This window comes from Manis javanica, chromosome 11 (genome assembly GCF_040802235.1).
Source record: "Manis javanica isolate MJ-LG chromosome 11, MJ_LKY, whole genome shotgun sequence".
NCBI lineage: Eukaryota > Metazoa > Chordata > Mammalia > Pholidota > Manidae > Manis > Manis javanica.
In genome coordinates, this window is record NC_133166.1 from 1,764,164 (window position 1) to 1,787,313 (window position 23,150).

Below are 23,150 nucleotides of genomic sequence, written 5' to 3' on the forward strand. Positions count from 1 at the left end.
GAGGAAGGTCACTTGAGCCACATCGGCCTGTGACATGGACAAGAAATAAATCTGTGTTGTGATACGCCACTGAGATGTGGGGATTAATTAGTTAAGCAATGTAGCCTAGCATTGCCCCGACAAATGTATTTCCTGCTACCTGTCTACAGAGAGGGGAGGGGAGAAGCCCCTATTCCAGGCAGAGCAGCATGAGTGAAGACGGGTCATGTTAAAGGGAGAATGAGAACACTGGTGTGCATGCACCTGAGGTTCCTCGCTCATGGGGCCCGCTGACAGTGGGTAAGCTCACATGCTTTGAGATCTGGCTCAGCCATTGGTTGGCTAGATGCCTTGGACAAATTAGTACTGAGCCTTGGTTTCTTTAACTGTACATTGCAGACAATGACAGCCCCCAGACAAGACCGTGGAGTTGTTGTGAAGACTGAAAGAGTGGTTAGCTCAGGACCTAACTAGGGTGAATGCCTGATATAAATGCACCATGTTAGATATCAGCTGGTTGTTTCCCAGGAGTTCTGGGAAACTGATTGCCTGACAAAGAAAAGTGCCTTCTGTTCTTACAGTAATCTGGAGCCTGAGATGGTAAAAAGGAGAAGACAAGGAGATAGGGTATTCTAAGGGCTCCTAGAACTGATTCACGCAGTCTGCATTTTTCATTCATCCGCCCGTCCATCCATCCGTCCCATCCATCCGTCCGTCTGTCTCACCTGCCTTCCATCATCCTATTATCCATCCACCCGCCAAACTAAAACATTTAAAAATCATTCTATGAATCTGTGAGGGAGTCTTTAATCCACAGAGAGGTGGAGCCTGACGCGCTGGGGCAACTGGAGAAACCCTTTTACAGTCCTGATGCCTCCTTAACAGGAGCTGGAAGAAACAGGGGAGTGTGGAAGGGAGCAAGGTAGGTGGCATCTTGGTGGGAAGGGCAGTGACAGGAAACCAGCGTAGGGGCTGCGGGCCTCCCCTCTCCCCTCGCGGTGGGTCCTCCCCTGCGTGAGGAGCTTGGTGGGGGGTGGGGCGGGGAACCTTCATCCCGGGCAGGGCATCGCAGTCCGGGGCTCCCTGGCTTCCACCGGGTCTGGTGGGGGGCGGGGGGCGAGGAGAGCGAGCAGGGTGGGGAGCAGCCAGGCGGTGCTTCACTGCAGTTAAATCTCAGAGCCACAGAGTGTGGGAAGTGCCTCCCTGAGTCTACAGCAACATTTCTGGCAGCTTCGTAAAGACTGGTCAGAGTGAGTGTGGTGGGTCTTCTCTGCCCTTTCTCCTGGGTACATGGGTTCAGTCGTGTTGGCTCTGCTTCCAGCTCCAGAGCTGCACAAGTGACCAAGGTCTGACCAATCACAATAGCAATTCTCCTAGGCTGATGGGCTTGGTTCAGGGGTAGGTATGTGACCAATCCAGCACGATGGGATTCAATTTGTGCACTTTTGTTTGTACTATTGGAGAATAGAGTCTCTTTTTCATTGGACTCACAGCTGGGAAGCCATGGGCCTGGAGTTTTCGGAAACTTAGGAAGTCCAGGGAGGAGATCTGTCTAAGGCTAACACAGCAGAATGTGTTGTTGAGAGAACAGAGGCCGCATCCTGATGCCATTGTGTCTGAGCTCCTAGATCCAACCATACCTGAAGGCTGAAAACCTTTCCAGTTATGTAGATTCTATCCTGATTCTGCAACTGGTTCTCCAGAAACATCTTTGGCTCTCTGAACACTATCTGATGGGGGACTCTCACCACCAGGATGCATTTCCCGTCTCTACCCTTGCTCTCAGTTCAGAGTGGATTATTTACACCAGCTTATGAGCTAGGCTCCTGCAATGGAAAAATGGATTGGAACTGGGCCTTATCTTCAAATAATCATAGTGTAGAAAGGGTGATAAACATCACTAGAACAGTTCAGTGGGAGACGTGCTGAGATAAAATGAAAAGTAACTGCCTTGGTAACTAAAAGGAGGAAGGAAGCCTGAATCTCAGAGGGTGTGGAGTGTTAATTAAGGTGGTTGAGAGGAGGAAATATTCATTTATTCTAATAGGTATTTATTAATCATCTGTTATATGCCAGGCACTAGGGGTATAGTGGTGATTACACACAGTCATGGTCCCTGACCTCAAGGAGCTGATAGTCTAATGGGAGTGGGGGCACCAGACTTCTCAGGATAAGCTGTGGGCACAGGGCACGATCATAGTGCTGTGAGAATAGCCAAGGAGCTTGGCTTGGCTTTGGGATCCAGTCAGGAAGGCTTCTCAGAAGAGGAAATGCTTGGGCTGATAGTGGAAGGAGAAGCAGGAATTAGGTAGAATAAATGGAGTGTGGACATGGGGAAGCATCCTGGCAGAAGGGAACAGCATCTGCAAAGGTCCTGTGGTTGGAAGGAGCAGAACAACCAAATAGAACAAATTATTTGGCTGTTTAACTGTGACATTAGGCAGGCTTCCTCACCCTGGGAATCATTCTCCTGATCTATCAACAGGATAACAATGTCTACTTTGCAGGCTTGTCCAGGGGATTAAATGAGATGATGTGTGAACAGCCCTGGCAGAGAGAGTTGTCAGTCAAGAGCAGTGGTTAATCACCTTCTCCTTCCTGCCATCCCTGGTGGATAGTGCTTTAGGCGGTCATTTTTGTTCCTGGAGTTTTCGTTTTTGTTTTCGTTTTGTGAACCCTCCTTCCCTTTCACCTGCTCGCCACAGCTCTGCCCTGGGAATGCCCCCATTGGCTCCTCCAGGTGGCTGAGAAATGGGTCAGGCAGCATGGAGATCTCGAGACAGGGAGTCTTCTGGGATGAATTGTGTCCCCTCACTCCCAAATTCCTAGCCCTCTCAACCTCAGAAGGTGACTGTATTTGGAGACAGGGTCTTTAAAGAGGTAATTCAATGAAAATGAGGTCACTAGGGTGAGCCCTAATCAATGTGACTGTCTTTATAAGGAAAAGAAATGTGCAGACAGAAATGCACAGAGGGAAAGACAGGGAGAAGAGGCCACCCCCAAGCCAAGGAGAGAGGCCTGAAATAGAGCCTTCTCTCCCAGCCCTCAGAAGGAGCCGACCCTGCCAACACCTGCTCTCAGGCTGGTCTCCCAACTGAAAACAAATGTCCACTACATAAGCCACGGTGTCTGTGGTATTTATATGGCAGCCTGAGCAAATGAATGAGGTGACGTGACAGGCATAGCAGGGCATCTCGGCCACCTGCCTGGCAGGGATTCCTGGATACTTGAACCCCACCTCCCGCCTGCAGCACCTGAGGCTGGGGGAGGAGCCTGTGCTCTCCTCTCCTCGGACTGGGGAGATAGAGGAAGAGAATGGCCAGGCAGAGAGGAGTCCTGAGAACAAGGTGGCTTTGTCCTTCACCTGCTGCCTTCCTGTCTGGGGATGTGGGTATGTGGAGCGAGAGAGCTCTTGGACCAGAGTGGAGTCAGACTCCTGGGTTCTCATGTCCTGACTCCACTACTTCCTGGCTGTGTGACTTTGGGAAAGTGACTTGCCCTCTCTGTGCTTCATATTTCCCATGACTAAACTGGGACTGCTAGGCATACCTACTCCATTGGGTTGTTGTGGAGATTAAAGGAGTGTTTGGAACAGTGCCTGGCACAGAGTAAAGGCTGTGCAAGTGCTAGTGAGCATAAGGACCACTTCCCTCTTAGAAGGGAGGAAAGTTCCTGGCCTTAGGAGTTCAGGCTAAGGCTGAAATAGGCCACTCCCAGATGTTTCAGGACGGTGGACATGAATGGGTCCACAAATGTTAGTTGTTGAATTCTTAATTCAAGTCCTGGTTCTGCCACTCATTCGAGAAGTCACGTATCTGCTTGTCTGTAAAACATTCGGCTGGCTCTTCATGTCCCTGCCTGCCTACCAGTCATGGTGACATGCAGACTAGATAGCAGTTGTGAAATCGCTTTGTAAAACTAAAGCCCCGTATCATTGGGAATGTACACCCCCGTAGATATCATAAGAGCTGACATGTGCACGCTTGCCTTTATGGGGCATTCTTCTGTCTTACATACAGTTCTCATTTAGTCTGAGCTGGGCCCTATCGTTCCCCATTTTATAAATGAGAAAACTGAGGATAAGGGGATTAAGTAACTTGCCCAAGATTACCAGGACACTGCGGGGCTGGGGTTTGCTTCTGTGCATGGAACACGGGTGCTTGTCCCCTAGTCACAGGGCAGTGCTGTCCAGTAGGACTTTATGTGATGATGGAGATGGTCTCTGGCTGTCCTGTCCAATGCAGCTACCCTACTGAGCACTTAACTGTGGCTAGTGCGAAGGAAGAGCTGGATTTTTAATCGAATTTAATTTTAATTCAATAAAATGTAAGTAGCTACACATGGCTCATGGCCTCTGTGGCAGGCATAGCACTAGACATTCTCCTCTTGATGTATGTGCCAGAACCACATTCCAGACAGCGCGCAGTGAGTAAAACAGGGAGCGGCCAAACCTTCACAGCTACTAAGCCAGATTGTGGGGACTCCAACTCACCTCTCCTGGCTTTAGCCCCAGGCTCCGAGCCAGTCCTGGCTCTTCCCCACTGGGCCTGCAGAGAACAGGCTGCTCATTCCCGAGAGGTGACGAAGGTCAGGATCCTTCCCGCGGCAGTGACCAGACCTCCTGTTTCCCTGATGGGTGGTGGCACAGGAGAGGTTGAGGACCCTTCCTTACTCCCCGACCCCCTCACTCTTCCAAGCAGGCTCTGAGCTCTAAATCCCAGAAGAGAGAGAGAGATGGGCGGTTGAGCCTGCATTCCCTCTCTGAGCTGGAAGCCGAGCTGGCCGGTGCTCAAGGCTTAATTAGCTGAAACAACTGTGAATGATAATCTTTAAAATGATAGTGGTTAAAGCTCAGGCGGTGCTGCTTGTGGTGATTCAGCCACCCGGCATGAACGCCCTGTTGCCAGTTCAGCCATGCCAAGTGAGCCAGGGTGCTGAGCGGAGTGACTCCAGTGGGCCCTGCGGCAGCCCCCTGCCTGCCCTTCTCCATGGGATGGGAGAAGCGAGACTCAGCATCTTCGGGGGCCCTGCTCTCCATCTGCAAGATGGAGAAGACCATGGAGCAGGACGGTTGTGATTGTGAGGAGTCGGGAAGAGGCTTTGCAAATCGTAAAATACTCCAAGAACCACGGTCAGTCGGGCTGCATGTCATGTCATGGATGTCATGAATGCTGGGCTTGCTCCTGAGTGACCCTGAGCGTGGCACTTCACATCCCTAAAGCCTGTGGCCCTCCCTGGAAAATGGAGAACATTCACCTTTAAGATTGTCCTGGAGGATTAGGTGAGTATGTGCCCATGGAACTCTGGGCCCAGGTGCCCGGCGCAGAGCACATACTCAGCAAACATTACTCTCCTCATTCATTTTTTTCTTATCTTTCTGCTGGAAACACTCCTGGTGTGGGAGGAGAGGGAAGGACTTGGTCAGGAGGTTGGAAGGAAGTGATGTTTCAGCGATAATTCCCTCCTCTACCCACACTTTGAGTGATGTAGAGTTTAGTGGGTGCCTGGGCCTTTGGGTTTAGGGCGGGAGCTGAAGAGGCAGTAAGCGGGACCCTTGCAAGAACCCGACGTGCATGTTCTCTCGCAGAAACCCCCCAAGCAAGAGGGTGGCCTCCAAAGCCACTTCTTAGGCTGAACCATAGGATATTGCTATTTTTCTAGGTCAAAAGTTGATTGAGTATAAAGCAAGACTTATAAAATAAATAAGGTCACTTGACTTGACTAATTAATTGTCTGCATTAGGCAATGTGTTGCCTATATGTGTCTATTTAAGGACACGAGAAAAAAAAGGTATAAATGTTTTAATAAGATTTAAAGAGCTCTTCAAAGCATAACAGGAGTGAGGCCATCAGGCAGGATATTACTAATTGCTGAGTAATTAATAAGAAAATGATGGGTGTAGAAGGAGAGGGTGCTCCAGAGGAAGTGGGGTGAGGGACGGGTCAGCAGGAGGTGGGGTTTATGTTGTGTCTGGAAGGAGGCTAGCAGATTCAGTAGGCAGAGAGGGGTCAGAACAATTCTCTTGGCAGAGAAAAACATCACAACTAGGTCTGGGAACTCTGAGAGCACCAGGACACGGAGACCGTGCCTGGTAAACATTTCTGCATCTAACAATCCCCACGGCAGAGTAGGTACCGGTATGTACTGGATAAAAGAATGAATGAATGAACAAATGAAATGTGTGGAGATAAGTGAGAAAATCAGCTGCTTGGAGGTTAGTGGGAGGGAAAGCTGCAGATTGACCAAGGAGAGTTCTGGATACACACAAAGGAGCTTGGCTATTACTCAGAGGAAACTGGAGTTCCCTCCTATGAGCTCCAAAAATACACATTATGTATCAAGTTGGGTTCCAGCAGTCAGAGAAAATCCTTAGAGGATATCATTGCTGATTTTCAGTTGAGGCAATCCTGAAAAACAGAGGCTGTTCTGTATCAGGGTAAGTTAGATTATGTTGCAGTTGCAAAGAACCCTAGAATTCCAGTGACTTAAAGCCACATTACCCCATGTATCTTCTCTCTAGGATTCTGCTGATGGGGCAGCCTATATCTGGGACATCACTGCTCTTGTAACAGAGGAAAAATAAAACATGGTAAGCCACGTGTTGGATTTCATAGCTTTTGCTTAGAAGTGACACATTTCCTGGCTAAAGCAAATCATATGGCCAAGCCAGATGCCGGTTGTGTGGGGAGGTATAATCCCCAATTCCTAGGGAGTGGCAATAAATACTGTTGAACAAGAAAACCACCACAGATCCTTACTGAAATTTTGTCTAAAGTGAGAGAAATAAGCTAGGGAGATAGATGACATGGGGCTTCATTCCTGGGTTGATTTATGACTAAGCTTTATAACATTTTTCCCAGCAATAAAGAAACCATTTTTGCTTATGTAGCCATTCTTGGCCATGTTCTGGATAGTTCTTTATAAGGTGGGAAAATGAAAATGTGGGGCCCCTTGTTAAAAAATTATTAAGAATTTGAAGACAGTGACAGCAAATCAGTAAACCAAGTGCGGAGCCAATTTCAGCACAGAGCACTGGGCGGCTGTACACGTTGCACACCCAGGAAGCTGCCCTGTGTATAGGGAACCTCAGGTCCCATCTAGTCCATGCTGGTTATCTTTCCTCTCCTCTGCCTTCCACTTGGCCTGCCTCCTACCTTTTGCATTCCTCTCCCTTCTGTTTTCCAGGCCTGAATCAGGTTGTCCATTTTTCATTGGCCTGACAACCATTTCCCTCCAACCCATAGATGCAGATGTCTGGGACGCCCTTCATGAACTGTGGGGAGGCCCAAAGGGAAAAGCAGAAAGGGGAGTGCTTGAGGACAGCATCAGGGTTGGGACCCTCATTTCACTGTCCACAACAACTGTCTCCATTCTCTTCAGTCCTCTGACGTGCTACCCTCTGTCTCCCTGTTCATCTGTCATCTGAAAACAACCATATTCTCAAATCCAAGCCTTCAGACCTCCTGACATTTGCACCCATCCCAAGGCCCTGGGGAAGCAGAGTTTCTCTGTCCTGCTTAAAGCTAGTCCTCTCCCCTGTACTTTGGGTCTCTCTCTTGCTTAAACTATAGTTTACCCCTTTTTGCTTTCTTCTATTTTACTCCTTTCAACTGGATCCTTTTCATTGACGTTTACTTTTTAAATAACAGCCTTATTTAGATATAATTCACATACCATACAATTTACCTGTTTAAGTGTAACTTTTAATGGTTCATAATGTAGTCAGTATGCAACCATCACTGCAATCAATTTTAAAACATGCTCATAATCCTGCAAAAACCCCCATACTCATTAGCGATCACCACCCTTCTCACCTCTCCTCCCCTCCAGCTCTAGGCAACCATTAATATACTTTCTGTCCCTATACATTTCCCTATTTTAGACATTTAAAATAAATGACATCATAAAATATGGGATTCTTCATTACTGACTTCTTTCACTTGGCATAATGCTTTCAAGAATCTTCCATGTTGTAGTATATATCAGTACTTCATTCTTTTTTATTGCCAAAGAATATTCCTTGTATGACTATACTACATTTTACTCGCTGGGCATTTGGGTTGTTTCCACTTATTGGCTGTTATGAATAATGCTTGTATGAACATTCATGTACATGTTTTTGGGTGGGCATATGTTTTCACTTTTCTTGGGTGTACTCTTAGGAATGGAATTGCTGGGTTACCAGATAACTATGTTTAACCTTTCAAGGAACTGCCAGATTGTTTTCCAAAGTGGCTACACCATTTTGCATTCCCACTAGTAGAGTATGAGGCTTCCAATTTCTCTACATTCTTGCCAACACTTGTTATCATCTGTCTATAGCTCTCCTTGTGGTATCTCATTGGTATGGCATGAAATGGTGTCTCACTGTAGTTTTGCTTTTAATTCTCTGTGGCTAATGGTGTTGATAACATCTCTTTACATGCTTATTGGCCATTTGTATGTCTTTGGAAAAATGTCCACTAAGACCTTCTGCCAATTTTTTATCGGGTTGTCTTTATTATTAAATTGTAATAGTCCTTTATATACTCTAGCTACAAGTCCCTTATCAGATACATTATTGAAAATATTTTCTCCTGTTCTATGGACTGTCTTTTTACTTTCTTGATGGGGTTCTTTGCAGCACAGAAGTTTTAATTTTGGTGAAGTCCAATTTATCTATTTTTTTGTTGTTCCTGCTTGTGCTTTTGGTGTCATACTTAAGAAACTATTGCCAAATCCAAGGTCATGACGAAAGCAGGCCTATGTTTTCTTTGAAAAGTGTTGTAGTTTTAGCTTTTATATTTAGGTTTTGGTCCATTGTGAGTTAATTTTTCTGTGTTGTGAGATAGGGATTCAACATCATTCTTTTGCATGTGTATATCCAGTTGTCCTGGCAGTGTTTGTTGAAAAGATTTTTCTGTCCCCCATCGAATTGTTTTGGCACTCTTGACAAAAATCGACTGACCATAACTGAGGGTTTATTTTTGTAGTCTCTATTCACGTCCATTGATACGTGTGTCTATACTGCCCATCTTTATGCTGGTATCCCACAGTCCTTATTACTATAGTCTTGTAGTAGTTTTTGAAATTAAGGAGTTTTGAGTCCTTCAACTTTGTTCTTTTTCAAGATTGTTTTGGCAGTTCTGGGTCTCTTGAATTTCCATAAGAATTTAGGGTAATCCTGTCAATCAGTGAAAAGAGGCCAGCTATAATTTTGATGAAGATTGTATTGAATCTGTAGATTAATTTGGGGAGCAGTATTTGTATTAAGACTTTCAATCCATGAATGAGCATGGGATGCCTTGCCCTTATTTAGGTATTCTTTAATTTCTTTCAACACTGTTTTACATTTTTCAGAGTATAAGTTTGTTTGTCTTTGTTAGCTTTGTTCCTGTGCTTTTTTTCTTTTTGGTGCTGTTTATAAATGAAAGTTCTCTTCATTTTATTTTCAGATTGTTTGCTAGTATATAGAAATACAATTGATTTCTGTATATTAATATTGTTTTATTAGATCGAATAGTTTTTAAATGGATCACTTAGGATTTTCTATAAGGGTTTAAGCCATCTTTAAATAGGCATTTAAAGATGTTAAGGCAATTAAACATCATTTAAAAACACATCTTTTCAATGTGGGTGCTTTTAATTTCACTCTCTTAACTAGTTGTTCTGTCTAGAACTACAGCGCGATGTTGAATCGAAGAAGCAAGAGCAGACATCTTTGTCACGTTCCTGATCTTAGGGGACATCGGTCTTTCACTATTATGATTTAGCTGTGGATTTAATGTAGACATTCTTTCAGGTTGAGGAAGTTCCTTTTCATTCCTAGTTTATCAAGTGTTTTGATGATGTCGAGGTATTGATTTTTGTCAAATGGTTTTTCTATATATAGTGACATGATTATGTAATTTTTGTTTTTTATTCTCTTGATATGGTGCATTGCATTAATTGATGTTAAACTGACCTTGCATTGCTGGAATAAACCCCATTTTGTCATGGTGTATGTATGTATGTTGGTGTATTTTTTTTGCTGGTATTTTTTTCAGGATTTTGGTGTCTATATATTCATAAGAGATATTGGCCTATGGTTTTCTTACCATGTGATGTTTTTTATGGTTTTGGTATCAGAGTAATTACGGCCTCAGAGAATGAATTGGAATATTCCTTCCTCTTAAATTGTTTTTGGACATATTTTTGAAGAATTAGTATTAGTTCTTCTTTAAATGCTTTCTTCCCTTGCTTTAAAATTTTTCTTTTTATCCCTGGATTTCAGCATTTTTATTAGGATATGCCTGATGTGGAGCTCTTTATATTTATTTTACTTGGAGTTTGTTGAGCTTCATAGATGGGTTAACTGTTTCTCATCAAATTTGGAAAGTTTTAAGCCATTATTTCTTTGAATATTTTTCTATTCCTTTCTCTCCTCTTCTTCTAGCAATCCCATTATATGGGTATATTTTATGTGCTTAATGGTGTCCCACGCTTCTCTAAGGTTCTGTTCATTTAATTCATTAATTTTTTTCACTCTGTTCTTTGGATTACATAGTTTCTATCAATCTATCTTCAAGTTCATTGATTCATTCTTCTCTTATCAGTTCAAATCTGTTGTTGAGTCCCTCCAGTGAATTTTTCGTATTAGGTAGTGTACTTTTTAACTTCAGATTTGCTATTTGGCTCTTTTAAAAAAATATAAGTTCTAACACAACCCAAGAATGGACTAACAGTTAGCAAAGGGAAAGGGACTGGGGAGGATGGGTGGGAAGGGAGGGGATAAGGGGGAAAAGGGGCATTATGATTAGCACACATAATGTGTGTGGGGGGCATGGGGAAGGCAGTATAGCACAGAGAAGACAAGTATCTTACTCTGCTGATGGACAGTGACTGTAATGGGGTACGTGGTGGGGACTTGATAATGGGGGAATCTAGTAACCACAATGTTGTTCATGTAAGTGTATGTTAATGATACAAAAAAAGAAAATATAAGCTCTACCATTTTATCAATACTTGCTTCTTGATCAAACTTTGTCATCACATCTCTGTTACTTCTTTAAGCACAATTCCCTTTGCTTCCTTGAACATGTTTATAATGGCTACTCTGAAGTCTTTGTATGACAGACATGACATCTGGGCTGTCTCACAGGCGGTTTCTGATGCCTGCTTCTCCACACTTTGTATGGGTCACATTTTCCTGTTTCTTTGCATGTCTTGTGATTTTTTTGTTGAAACGTGGACATTTTCGGTATAGGAACCCTGGAGACTGACACTCTTACCCTGCATGGTTTGTTTTTGTTGTTGTGTGTATGTTTCTTTCCTTTGCTGAATTACTTTAGCAAATTGTATTTCCCCCTTAATATGGAGCCTGTAACGTTTCTCTTTACGGAGTGTAACTTTGGATGTTCCCACAGCCATCCTGGGATGACTGGTTTCAGCAGGACCCTCTTTGATATCTCTCTCTCTGATATCTCTGTTAAGCTGTCTGCCTCTGTTATTATTACATCTGGCTTTTAGCCTCCCCTAATTTTCTATTTTTCTGATTGTTCTAGTATTGTAGACAGTGCCCTGGGGCATCCACTGCTCTGCAATCGAATCCAATTAAATTTGGCGAGTCTTTGAGGTTTGTTCTGACCCCAGGAAGACTCTTCTTAGCTGTCTCTTACCCTGATTCTCTTTGATAAACCGGCTGGCCTGTGGTTTAGCTTGTTGCACGGAATGGATCTACTAGCTGTCTCTCTGTTGCTACCATCAAAATCTTCATTGTTTTTGGGGGCACTCTTAGACTGGAAATTCCCCACACTCTGTTCCAAATAAATTCAGCTCCTCTGGGGAGAGCTTTGGAGCTCTCCAGTCTAATTAACTTCCTCTCCTCCTGGGCAAAATCTCTGAACCCTTTCTCCAGAGCTGGGGGCCCACTTCCTTCAGAGTGACAACCCTGATTTATGAGCAGGGCATGAAAGATGATGGACATTCTAGTCTTTTCAGGTTACATGGTATAGAACCTTCACCCTACAACTGAACTGGCCTGAGGGCAGTTATCTCCCATATTCTCAGCCTTCTGTGCCTGGGGGTGAGCCTCTGGTCTGTGAGTGAGAGGTAGGTGGACTAAGTGAGCCCCTGATGTTTTGGCCACCTTTACCAGGGGGTTAGCCTCTGCAGCTTGGAGTATGGGTTAATGAGAAAGGCTAGTAGTCTGCCTTTCCCAGTGAGATACTTTATTCTTTGGGAACTTAAGAGGGAGATCCATTTTTAAAACCATATCTGCTCAGATTGGAGCTTCCATTGTCTTGTTAAGATGAAGAGGTGGGAGGAAGGTGGCATGTCATGGCTCAAGTTTCACAGATTCTTGCTGTTCTTACTAAGATTAGTTTTGGAATAAATGTGTCTTCATTTACTGTACTCCCTTAGGACAATTACCAGAGACTTTAAATGGTTGGGCTTAATAATTATTTCCATTAGTTTTGGTTGTTTCCTGGGGAGTGGGTCTGCACTAATTTCTCATCCTGCCATCCCAGAAGTCCCCCTTGGCTTTTAAATAAGCTCTAGTGTTCGCCATTAGAAATAATTCTATCCTGCTCCCAACTACTGCTCTATTTCTTTTAGCTTTTCCTGTTAAAGTTCTAGTAAAATTTCTGTTTCCTCCTTTCTAACTTTCCCCTGAATCATTCTAAATACATTTTCCAGACCTATTCACCTTGAAAGATCAGCTTATAGCCTAAAGTCACCAGTGACTTCTGCATCTCAAAGTCCACCAAGTATTCTTCTCTCATCTTCCTTGAGCTGTCAGTAGCATCCCAGCACTGCTAACTCATCCCTCTTTGTTGAAATGTCCTCTTCTCTTATATTCTGTGACTTGGCGTCCACCCGGATGGCCTCCTATGCCCCTGGCTAGTTTTCTTTGCCTACTTTGCAGGCTTGTTCTCCTCTGCCAGCCATTAAAAGGGTAGAGATCCTCAAGGCTCTGGCATGAGCTCTGTCTTAGCTATTGAAGGCTGAGAAACAAATTGCCCCCAAACTTAGCAGCTTGGAACAACAAGCATTTATCATCTCACAGTTTCTCTGGGCCAGAAATATGTGCCTCTGGATTGGAGTCCCAGAAGCCTGCTATTAAGGGTGTTGGCCAGGGCCGAATAGTAATCTGGAAATTCGACTGGGACTGCAGAATCTGCTTCCTATCTCCCTTATGTGGTCATTGGCAGGATTCACCTCTTCACAGGATGTTGGACTAAGGGGACTTTTTCACTGGCTGTTGGCCAGAGGCCTCCTTCAAGTCCTTGCTGTGTGGTCTACCATAGGGCAGCTTAAACCCATGGCAGTTGACAGTCCCCAGAGGAAGTGATTGAGAAGGCGGGCACCCTTGGAAGCTAGTTTTTACAACTTAATCTTGAAAGTGACATCTTAGCACTTTTACTATACTCTACTTTTTAGAAGTGAGTCACTAGGTCCAGGCCACATTCAAGGCCATAAAAACAAGACGTGGAGATCACTGGGACCACCTTAGAAGCCCCCTGCCGCAGGCTCCCTTCTCTCCTCACTCTCTGCGTTCTTCGTAGACCACCTCAGACATATTTCAACTTTAGTTACCAGCCACACATGAGAGGGAGATGATTCACAAACTGATGTTTTCAGTCCAGGCCTCTCCACTGACTTCCAGGTTCAGGCAACTGATCAGTTCCCTTTCACTTGGATTTCTCCAACACTGCTCAAATATAAAAACCGGACTCGTGGGTTTTTCCCCAAACAGGATCCTGTTCCCCTATTTCCTGTATGTTGGTTATGGTACAGGCTAAGATGGGAGACAGACAGACAGATGCACGGTCCAACTGTCCCCCACGTGGTGTCCAGATGCGCTGCCATTCTTTTAGCTGCAGTCTTCATCTGCCCGGTCGAGGCTGGCTCGCTGGCCCCAGGTCTGTGTTCCAGGAAGGGGAGAGAAAGGAAGCGAAGACTAAGTAACTTCCTTTTTAAAGGATGTGACCCAGAAAAGGCACATATCACTTCTACTCATATCCTGGGGACTAGTCAGAGGCTGCAGTTAGAGGGTCACCTGTGGTGGGGAAGCTGGGACCTCCTGTTTCTGGGCCATTAAAACATGGGGGGGTTATTTTACTGCCTAGACTGGGTTTCCCTCAGAGCAGTGTCTAAGGCAGGGAGCTTATGTACTTTAATTTAATAGGGAATAAACTCCCAGGGAACAGGGATAAGAAACACGGGAAGTGAGGCAGGAAGGAGGGAGAGAGAAAATGAACTTGTCCCTATGAACTGACCAATCTGTTAGGCTGTGACTCCAAGTTGTATAAACTGCCCCCAAGAACCAGCCTTTTGGGAGGGAAGGTCTCCACTGGCTTCTGTCTCCTGCTGATCAAAAGTATGTCCTCTGGGGTACTAATTCTTTTGCTTTTCTGGGTTTGCATGCAAGGACATGGGCACCAGCAACCTCAATATGGAAGCCCCAGAGCAGGAGGTAAGTAGGTGTGACCACAGGTCATAGGTCAGACTGTGCCTGCTTCCGGTCCATCAGAGCCCTCACCGAGCAAAGGCAGGGGAGCCTGAGGAATCCGAAGTGGCCCACAAGAGGACCTCGGTGCAATCACTAGGGGGAGAGGGAGAAATAGATCCTGAGGCTCACTTACCACTTCCTGCTGCACCCTGTTTCCACCAATGACATCCCTATTCATTTAGTTCCAGCCCATGAGAAGCCTAACAGATGCCCTCCCATCTCCCTTGTCCTTATACCTCCATCCAGTCCACAATATCTCCGAAATCGATTCACTCTCCATTTTGGCCACTGCACACTTCATCGAAGCTCCTGTCACCTCTCGTGGGGATAAATGTCTTCTAATCGAACTCTTGTCCTCCTTCGGATCCATTCTCCACACACAGCAGGAGTGGCTGTTCTGTAACCAACTGGATCTTGTCACTGTGCCCTGTTAATTAAAACCTGTAGGTGGTTTTCCATTGCTTGGAGGATGAAGACAAAAATCCTCAAGGTGGCCCACCGAGCCCGGTGGCCTGCTCCCTGGCCTCCTGTGGTAACACAGTCCCCATTGTCTTCTGTTCCAGCCTCCCTTCGGCCTCGGCTTTGCTGAGCCCCAGGCAGCCGCAGGACCCTCACGGTGGTCTGCCTGGTGCCTGCTGTCATGCTCTGTCACCTTGTCACCCGCCTGCCTTCTCCTCTTGGAGCTCTCAGAGCAGTTACCATTTCCCAGGGAAGACCTTGATTTTCCCAACTAGGTCAGACTTCTGTTATAAATGTATCGGGTCCTGGATTCCCCCATAAGCAGTCTGGGTATGTATTTTGTATTTCAGGCATTAGTAAAACAGGATCACTGCTGATGTTTCATACTTAAAAAAAGAAATTTCAAAGAAGACGTCATATGGAATAGCAAGACTTTTTGTGAATCTCATTGCACTTTTTATTCTGTTTTTATTTTAAATGGATTATGGAGGGGATGGTCCTAATCGTTTCAGTACTTACAGCCTCTTAGAGACTCAAAACTCTGATTGTGCATATACCCTCCTTGTAAGACTTCCCACAGTTGCAGTTTTTGTGCCCTTAGTGGGTGCTGGTTCTCTGCACAAGGCTCTGTTTCTCGAAGAAGAGGCCTAGGCAGTGATGTGGCTCGCCGTCGAGTTTAGCACAGGGTCTCCCCCCCAGGGGAGAAGCAGGAAGCATTCCTGAGTGAGTGAATCACAGGAGTCTGGTGCTCCAGGCTTGTCACGGCTTTGCCTCTGATTAGCTGTCTCCCACCTCTCTGCGCCTGAGAAATAGGAAAATGTATTTCGAGAGAGAGAAAAAGGAAAAGCATACACACATTTTAAAAAGTTTATGATTAGTCAAATCGGTGTGGCCTTTGGGGCCCCAGGGCTTCAAAGTCGGAATGGTTTGGAGGTTGAAATATGAAGAATATTTGTATATTCACACCTCTTGCTTGGGCCCACTCAACTGTGCGTCCCTTTTCTCCAATGCTAGAATTAGTGGGTGTAGTGGGAGAGATTTCAGTGCAAAGTTGGTTGAGATAAAAGGTTCAGTGTTCGAATGGCTGGGTGGGAAGTGGGCGGTGGAGGCCGGGATTGCGGTCATCGGAGCAGCCACGAGGTGGCGCTGCGTGCTCAGCGATGAGATTCCTGCCTCCTGAGAGGGGACTTCCTCCTTATCTGCAGTTTGTTTAAAAAGATCCCTTAGTCTCTTTCTAGTCCATCATTTTCTTTAATAAAATAGTTACATTTTCCCCTTTCATTGGTATCTTGAGAGAATGACATGCTTGAAGGAGAGACATGAATAATATTGAGGATGATTGGTTTTATTCCTGCACTACCCAAAGAAAAAATGTCAAGAACATTTCCCATATCAGTGTCATCATATGATATTGGGTAATTACAGTGAAATGCAACCACATTTCAGGAAAGAATATAGCTCAACACACTGAGCTGGGTGAAAGGGCCTAGAGCTTGATTCTCCAGGAGATGGGGAGCCCGAGCTGGGCTCAAAGAATCATCAGCTGCTTTGACCCTGCGGGTAGTCCCTTTTGCTAAGGATTCTTAGCGCAGCCCTACAGCTGGCAGACTCTGGGACTGACCATTCCAGATGCCACAGGAGCCGAGAGGAAGGAGGTCTGCCTACCTGAGCTGCGTGGAAACAGCCCGCGGGGTCTCTGCCAGGTGAGGTCTGGAAGCCAGTGCTGGGAATAGGGCTTTGGCGAAGGTCAAGGCTGAGTACCAGCTCATGTCCACCAGAGGTCAGCATTGCCCAGTGGAGGCCCACCAGGCTCTCACTGTACCTCGGGAGGCAGCTCTGTGCTCCTGTCTGGCAGTGACGTCCATGTCCAGTGCTCATTTCCATCTCCCAACCACCTCTAGGCCTGAGCAGTCACCAGGGTGCAAGATGCTGTAGTTCTAGGCAAAGGTGGATGGCAGCCGGATTCCTGTGGTATCTGTGAAGCCCTGGGGCAAGCCCTGTGGCGTCCGGAGGCGGCTACCTTTCTGCTCACACAAGCTGTTGACTAATCTCCTGACTGCTACCCAAGCACTGGACAGGTAGCGCAGGCACCTGCTGTACTTCAAGAGACTAGATAGAAGGTGTCATTAAAAATGAAAGACAAGAAGAAAACATGACTTTACAAGTTGTTTGACATCATGAACAGTATACCATGGTGGTTAATACCACAGACCCTGGAAACAGCCAACCTAGATTCACATCCTGCTTTTAATACTTAGGAATTGAGGGATTTAGACAAATTTCTTAATGTCTAATGTCACTGATTAAATGGGAAAATTGGCACAGGCTGTGTTTACTGAGCATTGCTCACTGCCAGGCACAGACCCAAGTCTGCGTCTAGTATCTCATAATTCTGACAATGGCTGCATGTTATTACCCCTAGTTTATAGTTAATGAAGCCAACGCTTGGAGAGGTGTAGTAACAGAGCCAGGATTTTGAAACCAGGCATTTTGCTCTCAGAGTTTACTCTTTTAATGATTGCAAAGCATGTTGGTCTTGCAAATTATGCATCTGCTATCACGCCCTGTGAATTCCTGAGTGCTGGATGAGAGCCCTCAGTGAATTTTCCTTCACTCAACCTCACACTGGGGTTTACAACTGGGCTAATGCCATAGGGTAGTGCAGGCTCTGTGTAGATTCCCTGATGTTCCCTTTAGTGAAGCACTAACAGGTCCCATTTGGGTGCAGAGGCTTGGCCCTGCACGGGGTGAGAACATCCTGGCTGTAGAGCTCTTCTGGGATCAAAGTCAAGAGTTCAAATTCTCCGTCTGTTACTTGTCAGCCATGTGCTCCTGAGCCGGTGATGTCACTCTCAGAACCTTGGTTTACTAACCTATAAAATGGGAATCATATACTAAGTTATCTTATGAAATTTTTTGGAAAAACTTTTTTTTATTTTTATGAAAATTATGTTGGGGAAAGCATTTACATGTGCTTATGCACTGCCTCACGAACTTTACCTGTGGGGATGGGAAAGCTTTACTGATTACTTGTGGTTCTGTTTATGTGGTGTTCTAGCTTAGGGAGAAGAGAAATCACATCCCTCCCAGATTCTACCCTGTAACAAAAAGAATTATTTGAGTGTTCCCCTTTATACAGGCTTTTGCCCTGGACAGCTGCGTCTGTTTCCCAGTGAGCTTGTCTATTCCAGCCAACCCTCAGAGATGCCTCCAGAGGGAATGTCTTAAAGCTTAGATCGGATCTTTCAGCTAAGCAGAACTACGTATGTAATGTTAATTTTCTAGCTCTCTTTTCATCCTGGCCACGTTTCAGATGCTTGATGGCCACATGTGGTATGTGGGTCAAGCTTTTCAGTGACACTTTAATGGCAACGAAATGGTGGTTGGCTTTTCCAGCCTTATCTAACTTTAGCCTCAGTACATTTTAAGCTTTTTCTTTTGCATCTCTGTATGGTTTTCTGCGTGCATGGCATCCTTCCATGTTGGGTAGTTTACCTCCACCCTCTGATTGATACCTTATACCAACCCCATGAGGTAGATACTATGACTCCCATTTTGCCTATGAGAAAACTGAGGCCTGACATGATTGGGCCCCTTGCAGCAATGTGCTCTGAACCACGCAGCTCTATTGAAGGCAACACTGGTTAATGAGTGGCCGTGCCCCCAGTTGGAATGTGCATAGGCTGGCAGGGGCAGGAGTGGGTGTCTGGTCCACAGGGGTATTCAAGAGGCCCCTGGCTGGTCAGGCCAGGGTGCAATAGAGATTTCTGCACTGGGTTGGGGCAGGGAAGCAGGTTGATGGTGCTCTGTGAAGTTGTGAGGGTCTAGGGTGTCTTCCCAACCCTGGGGAGGGTGTCTCCAGGCAGGGTGGATGGGGTGCCACTGTCTCCAGTATGCGCTCTGATCTCAGGGTGGAGGCTTGCTTGCCTCCTGCAGCCGTGCAAGGCTGGCCTTCCCCAAGCCCTAGTCGCCCTGTGCAGACTCTGGGTTGATTGCGTTGATCTTCCCTCCTGGAGGGCCCAGCCCCACATCCTCCTATTGTCAGCACTGATACAGTACCTCATTAATTTAGACTCACTGTAAATATTTTTGGAAATACTGTGTTGCTCTCCTGAAGATTGGTAGGGTTGGGCGCGAGTGGGGCCGGGGTCCTGTCCGCCTCTTCCTGACCTCCTTCCGGCCTCTGCTCTGTTTCCTGTCCTGGCTGCCTGCTGCCCAAGGCCCTCCCCTGCACCTAACAAAGGCCAGAGAGCTCCAAGGAGAAAGGCTTCCTCCGGGCACGATCTTTAGGGGTGGGAGACAAAGAGTGGCACAGAAGGTGGTGTGCTGACTGGGTGGGGACTCCTGGATGATGCCCTGTTCCCCCCTTGGGTCTCGCCTTCCTCGTCAGCAAAGTTGAGGGTGTGAAATAGATTAGTGGCTGCAACCTTTTTACCCGCAAAGGCCACTTGGCTTGATTACTGTTCTTACCCCCACAGTGAGTTGTCATTTGGGGAGGATTCTGTTTGTCTAACCCATTCTGTTTATTAAATCATAATTAGTTCATTCTCTTTTTTATTCATCAAAGCCATACTGCACAGCTTGGAGTAACCAGAGCCACCATACTGAGTAGTGAGAATCACTTGACATTTGGAGAGGGTTACCTCATAAGGGTTAGGGGGCTATGTGCCATCTCCAAAAGGTTTTGGGGAAGGCCGGCTCTGTGCTACCTCCCCTCCCCTATCACTATATCCCAGGGCCTCTGAGCTCAGCTTGCGACCAATTAACTAAATGAATCTTAGGAAGCCTTCCTATTCTAAGTCATGGGAACCTCACCCCCATCCAGGTTGTCCTAAAGAGAGCCCTGATTACTACTGAGTTTATAGAAATGGTGGTCCTACTGCAGCCAAATGGTCCCGTGTATTTATTAGAGGCCCACTATGTACAGGGTGCTGTGGTAAATAATGTGGTGGTGGTGGTGGGAATGCTGGGTAAGGGAGGAGGGCAAGGAGAAAAGGCTTCCAGACCCCCATCGCTCATAGGCTTAGCAAACAGCCCATTAGATGGGGCTTGGTGCCATGGTGGGGAGAATGGATGCTGTTCTGATTCTGCCCACCACTGACCTGCTACACTGTTATTCTGTCTCCCTCTTTAGCAAGAAGTCTGCTTCTCCAACCACCTCTGGGAGCCACTGCTGCAGTTCCCAGGGTCACAGAAAGCTAGACCTGGCTGGTTCAATGTCCCATGTACAGATGGGGAAACCGAGGCTCAGAGAGCATAGGAGGCTTCATCCAGGGTCATGCAGCAAGCATTTAGGTTTCAGGTAGAATGTCAGCACCTCTAAGAGGACCCTCCTGCCGGTGGTCTGCCCTACCACCACCCACTTCCCATTTATTCTTTGTGTCACCTTCCAGTTTAACTTTGTAGCACTCACCATTATCTGAGCTCAGTGCATTTACCTATTGTTCATCCATCTGATCTCTTCCCTCCTCTAGGCTGTACTTGCAGGAGACTAGGGACACGGTCTGAATTGTTCACACAATCAGTGTGTGCCTAGGGTCTCGAATAGAGCCTGGCCCATAGTAGCTGCTCAATAAGCATTTACTGACTGAATGAATTAGTAGCCAAGATGGGCCTGGAACTCATATTTCCTGGCTTGCCAGATTTTCCCACATTTGTTGTCCGCAGAGCCTGGGGAAGTTCTGGGAGTTTGGAATACGGCCTGGGAGTTTGAAGTAGCACCAAATGGCCAGGGGGAGGATCTGCTTTGATTGTAAGAAAGCAGCTGGCCATTTGTTTTTTTGGTCTGATTGCTGCTAAAACAGAGCTTGTGTGTGTGTGTGTGTGTAGAGCTGGGATGGGGAAGGAGGAGGCAAGAGGGCTTGCAGAGTGGACTGGACAGTGGCTTTCACCCTGCCTGCTCCCTGTTGTCCCCCCCGCCCTTTCCCTCAGATAACACCACCAGCTGGGAGGGACACAGCTGCGCCCTTCTCTTGGGAAGGGGAGCAAAGGGCCCTGCCGCCCTGGGTGCGACCTAGGCTGTGGAGTTCAAAGCAGCCTGTGAAGTGAAGGGGCTGCTGCAGGGCTGCAGGGAGGAGGCGAGAAGTCAGCAGGGGTCGAGAAAGGCAGCTCCACTTTGATGTCCCCCACCCAGTGTGTGGGGCAAGTTCTGGGCGAGGTCCCGCAGCCAGTTTGGCTTTTCCCTTCATCCCAGCCAAGAGAGATTCAATTAACCACCCCTTCCTGCCCTTTGGGGAGGATGTTTATCTGGATCCCAGACCCCAGCACACACTAGGTGCATGAAAGCGTGCACCCAGTGTGCACTCGGCCCATGGCACACACAAGCCCTGCTCGCAAGGGCAGGCAGCCACAGGATCACTGGCAACAGCCCAAATCAGGCTCTGCTTTCTGGGCCCTGAACAGCCCGGGGGAGGGGTGGGTGAGGGCTATTGAATCCCTGACTCCAGGGGTCGCCAGCAGTCTGGGCCCTCCTGAAAAGGCCCTGTGGCAGGTCTGGGGTGCAGCTCTGCCAGGAGCTGTCCATCTCTGGCTCATCACAATACCTCAGAGAAATCACCCGGGAGAGAAAGAGGTCTCCCAGGAAACCCGCTCGGCCTCTCCAGGGCCCGCCAGCCCCGGGACACTGGCCCACAGTCCGGCCTTAGCTGCTGGCTTGCCAGATGGCTCAGGGTGGCTTCTTCTGGGTCAGTTCAGCAAATGGGGGCCCTGGTCCCAGCCTTTCCCATCCTTTTGCTGAGTGCATTCCTTTGGCTTTAATTCAACAGGCATTTACCAGGTGCCAAGGTGGGGGTACCAGAATGGGGAGCAGGTGTTTGCCCAGGTGCCCTCTGTCTGATGAGGGCTCACTTCTGACCCTAGGGACACATTAGGTCAGCCTGCAGTACTGGGCCTACTCACTCAACTTCCATCTGTGTTGGACAGACAGGGACCCTGGGCATCAGCCTGGGTGCGGAGCGAGGCTGGCTGATTCTGCTTGTCCCCGGCTGCCATTGCTGGGGGTACTCAGGCCATCTGTTTTCAGGTGACTTTTGGCCGGAGGCCTGATCTCATCCACACTCCACCCCACCTGCTCCAGTCAGGGGCCCCCTCCCAGCCTTGGCCCCTAATCCCTCCCATTTTAACCAGTTTGGCCTATCTGGTGATATTAATGGCTCCTTAACCCCCTGAGGCAGAGAGCCTGGAGGCCAGAGGATTAAAGAGATGGGTCCCTGTCCTTTCCCTGGGCTCTCCATCTGGCTTCTGATCCACGTGGAACCAGCTCAGGACAGAGACCTGCCTTTGGGGACACCCTGAGCTCACTTGCTTCCCTCCCTGCATGTTCCGAGCTGCAAAGGGCATGGGCACCTGCCTCTTTCTGGGGGAGCCAGACAAGATCTGGATTCACCGGTGTCCTAGAACTTGACCTTTATCCTGGGATGTCCGGAGCAGTCGTTGTTTTTATTCATAATGGGGCCATTGATTGTACCCTGCCCTGAGCCAAATTTGTTCCTGCACAACTCTCAAGGGTCCCTTTTGATAGGTCAAGGTTGAGCAAGTCTGATGTGGTCGAAGATTAACCATTTCCACCCAGGCTTGCTTTCAGGTTATAATGAATGCTGCTCTGTGTCCTGTGTAGACTTCCATTAGACAAACATGGAAAAGCAAGCAGGCCCCAAGAAGTCCCTACCCTGGGTGCCATAGAAACAGGAATTCCCAGCTCTGGGTCCTACCGGGTGTCCTGACCATCGTTTTGCAGACTGCCAAGATTCCAGAGGCTGGGTCCTGTTAACTTTCCAGATGGCATCAGGCAACCAGGAGTCCTCTCTGGGAATGGCTGGTCACAGGGCAGTTCTGGATTAAGCTATGGCCCTAACCCTCTGGGCAGACCATGGCCTATTGCCTGGCAGGGTTCTTATTCCCTGTTCCATCAAGAGTAGGGCATATCTCTAAAATATTTTAGTCAATCTGTTTTTAATTGCACCCGAGACAGCTTATTGTAAAATATGTTACATATATCCTGGCACCATCCTACATTTCTGCAGTGCTCAACAGAAGACAAACCAAATTTAAGAAAAGCTAGAGTTCTTTCCTTTGTGAAGTTAGTGGTTAGTCCTTGGTCTCGAGATAGCCTTAGTTCAAATTCTGGCTCTGAGAATCACTAGGTGGGTGACCTCGGCCAAGTTACGTCACTTCCTGTGCCTCAGTCTCCTCAATCTGTGAATTGAGAGTAATGAGAGCACCTACTTCCTAAAGTCACTGT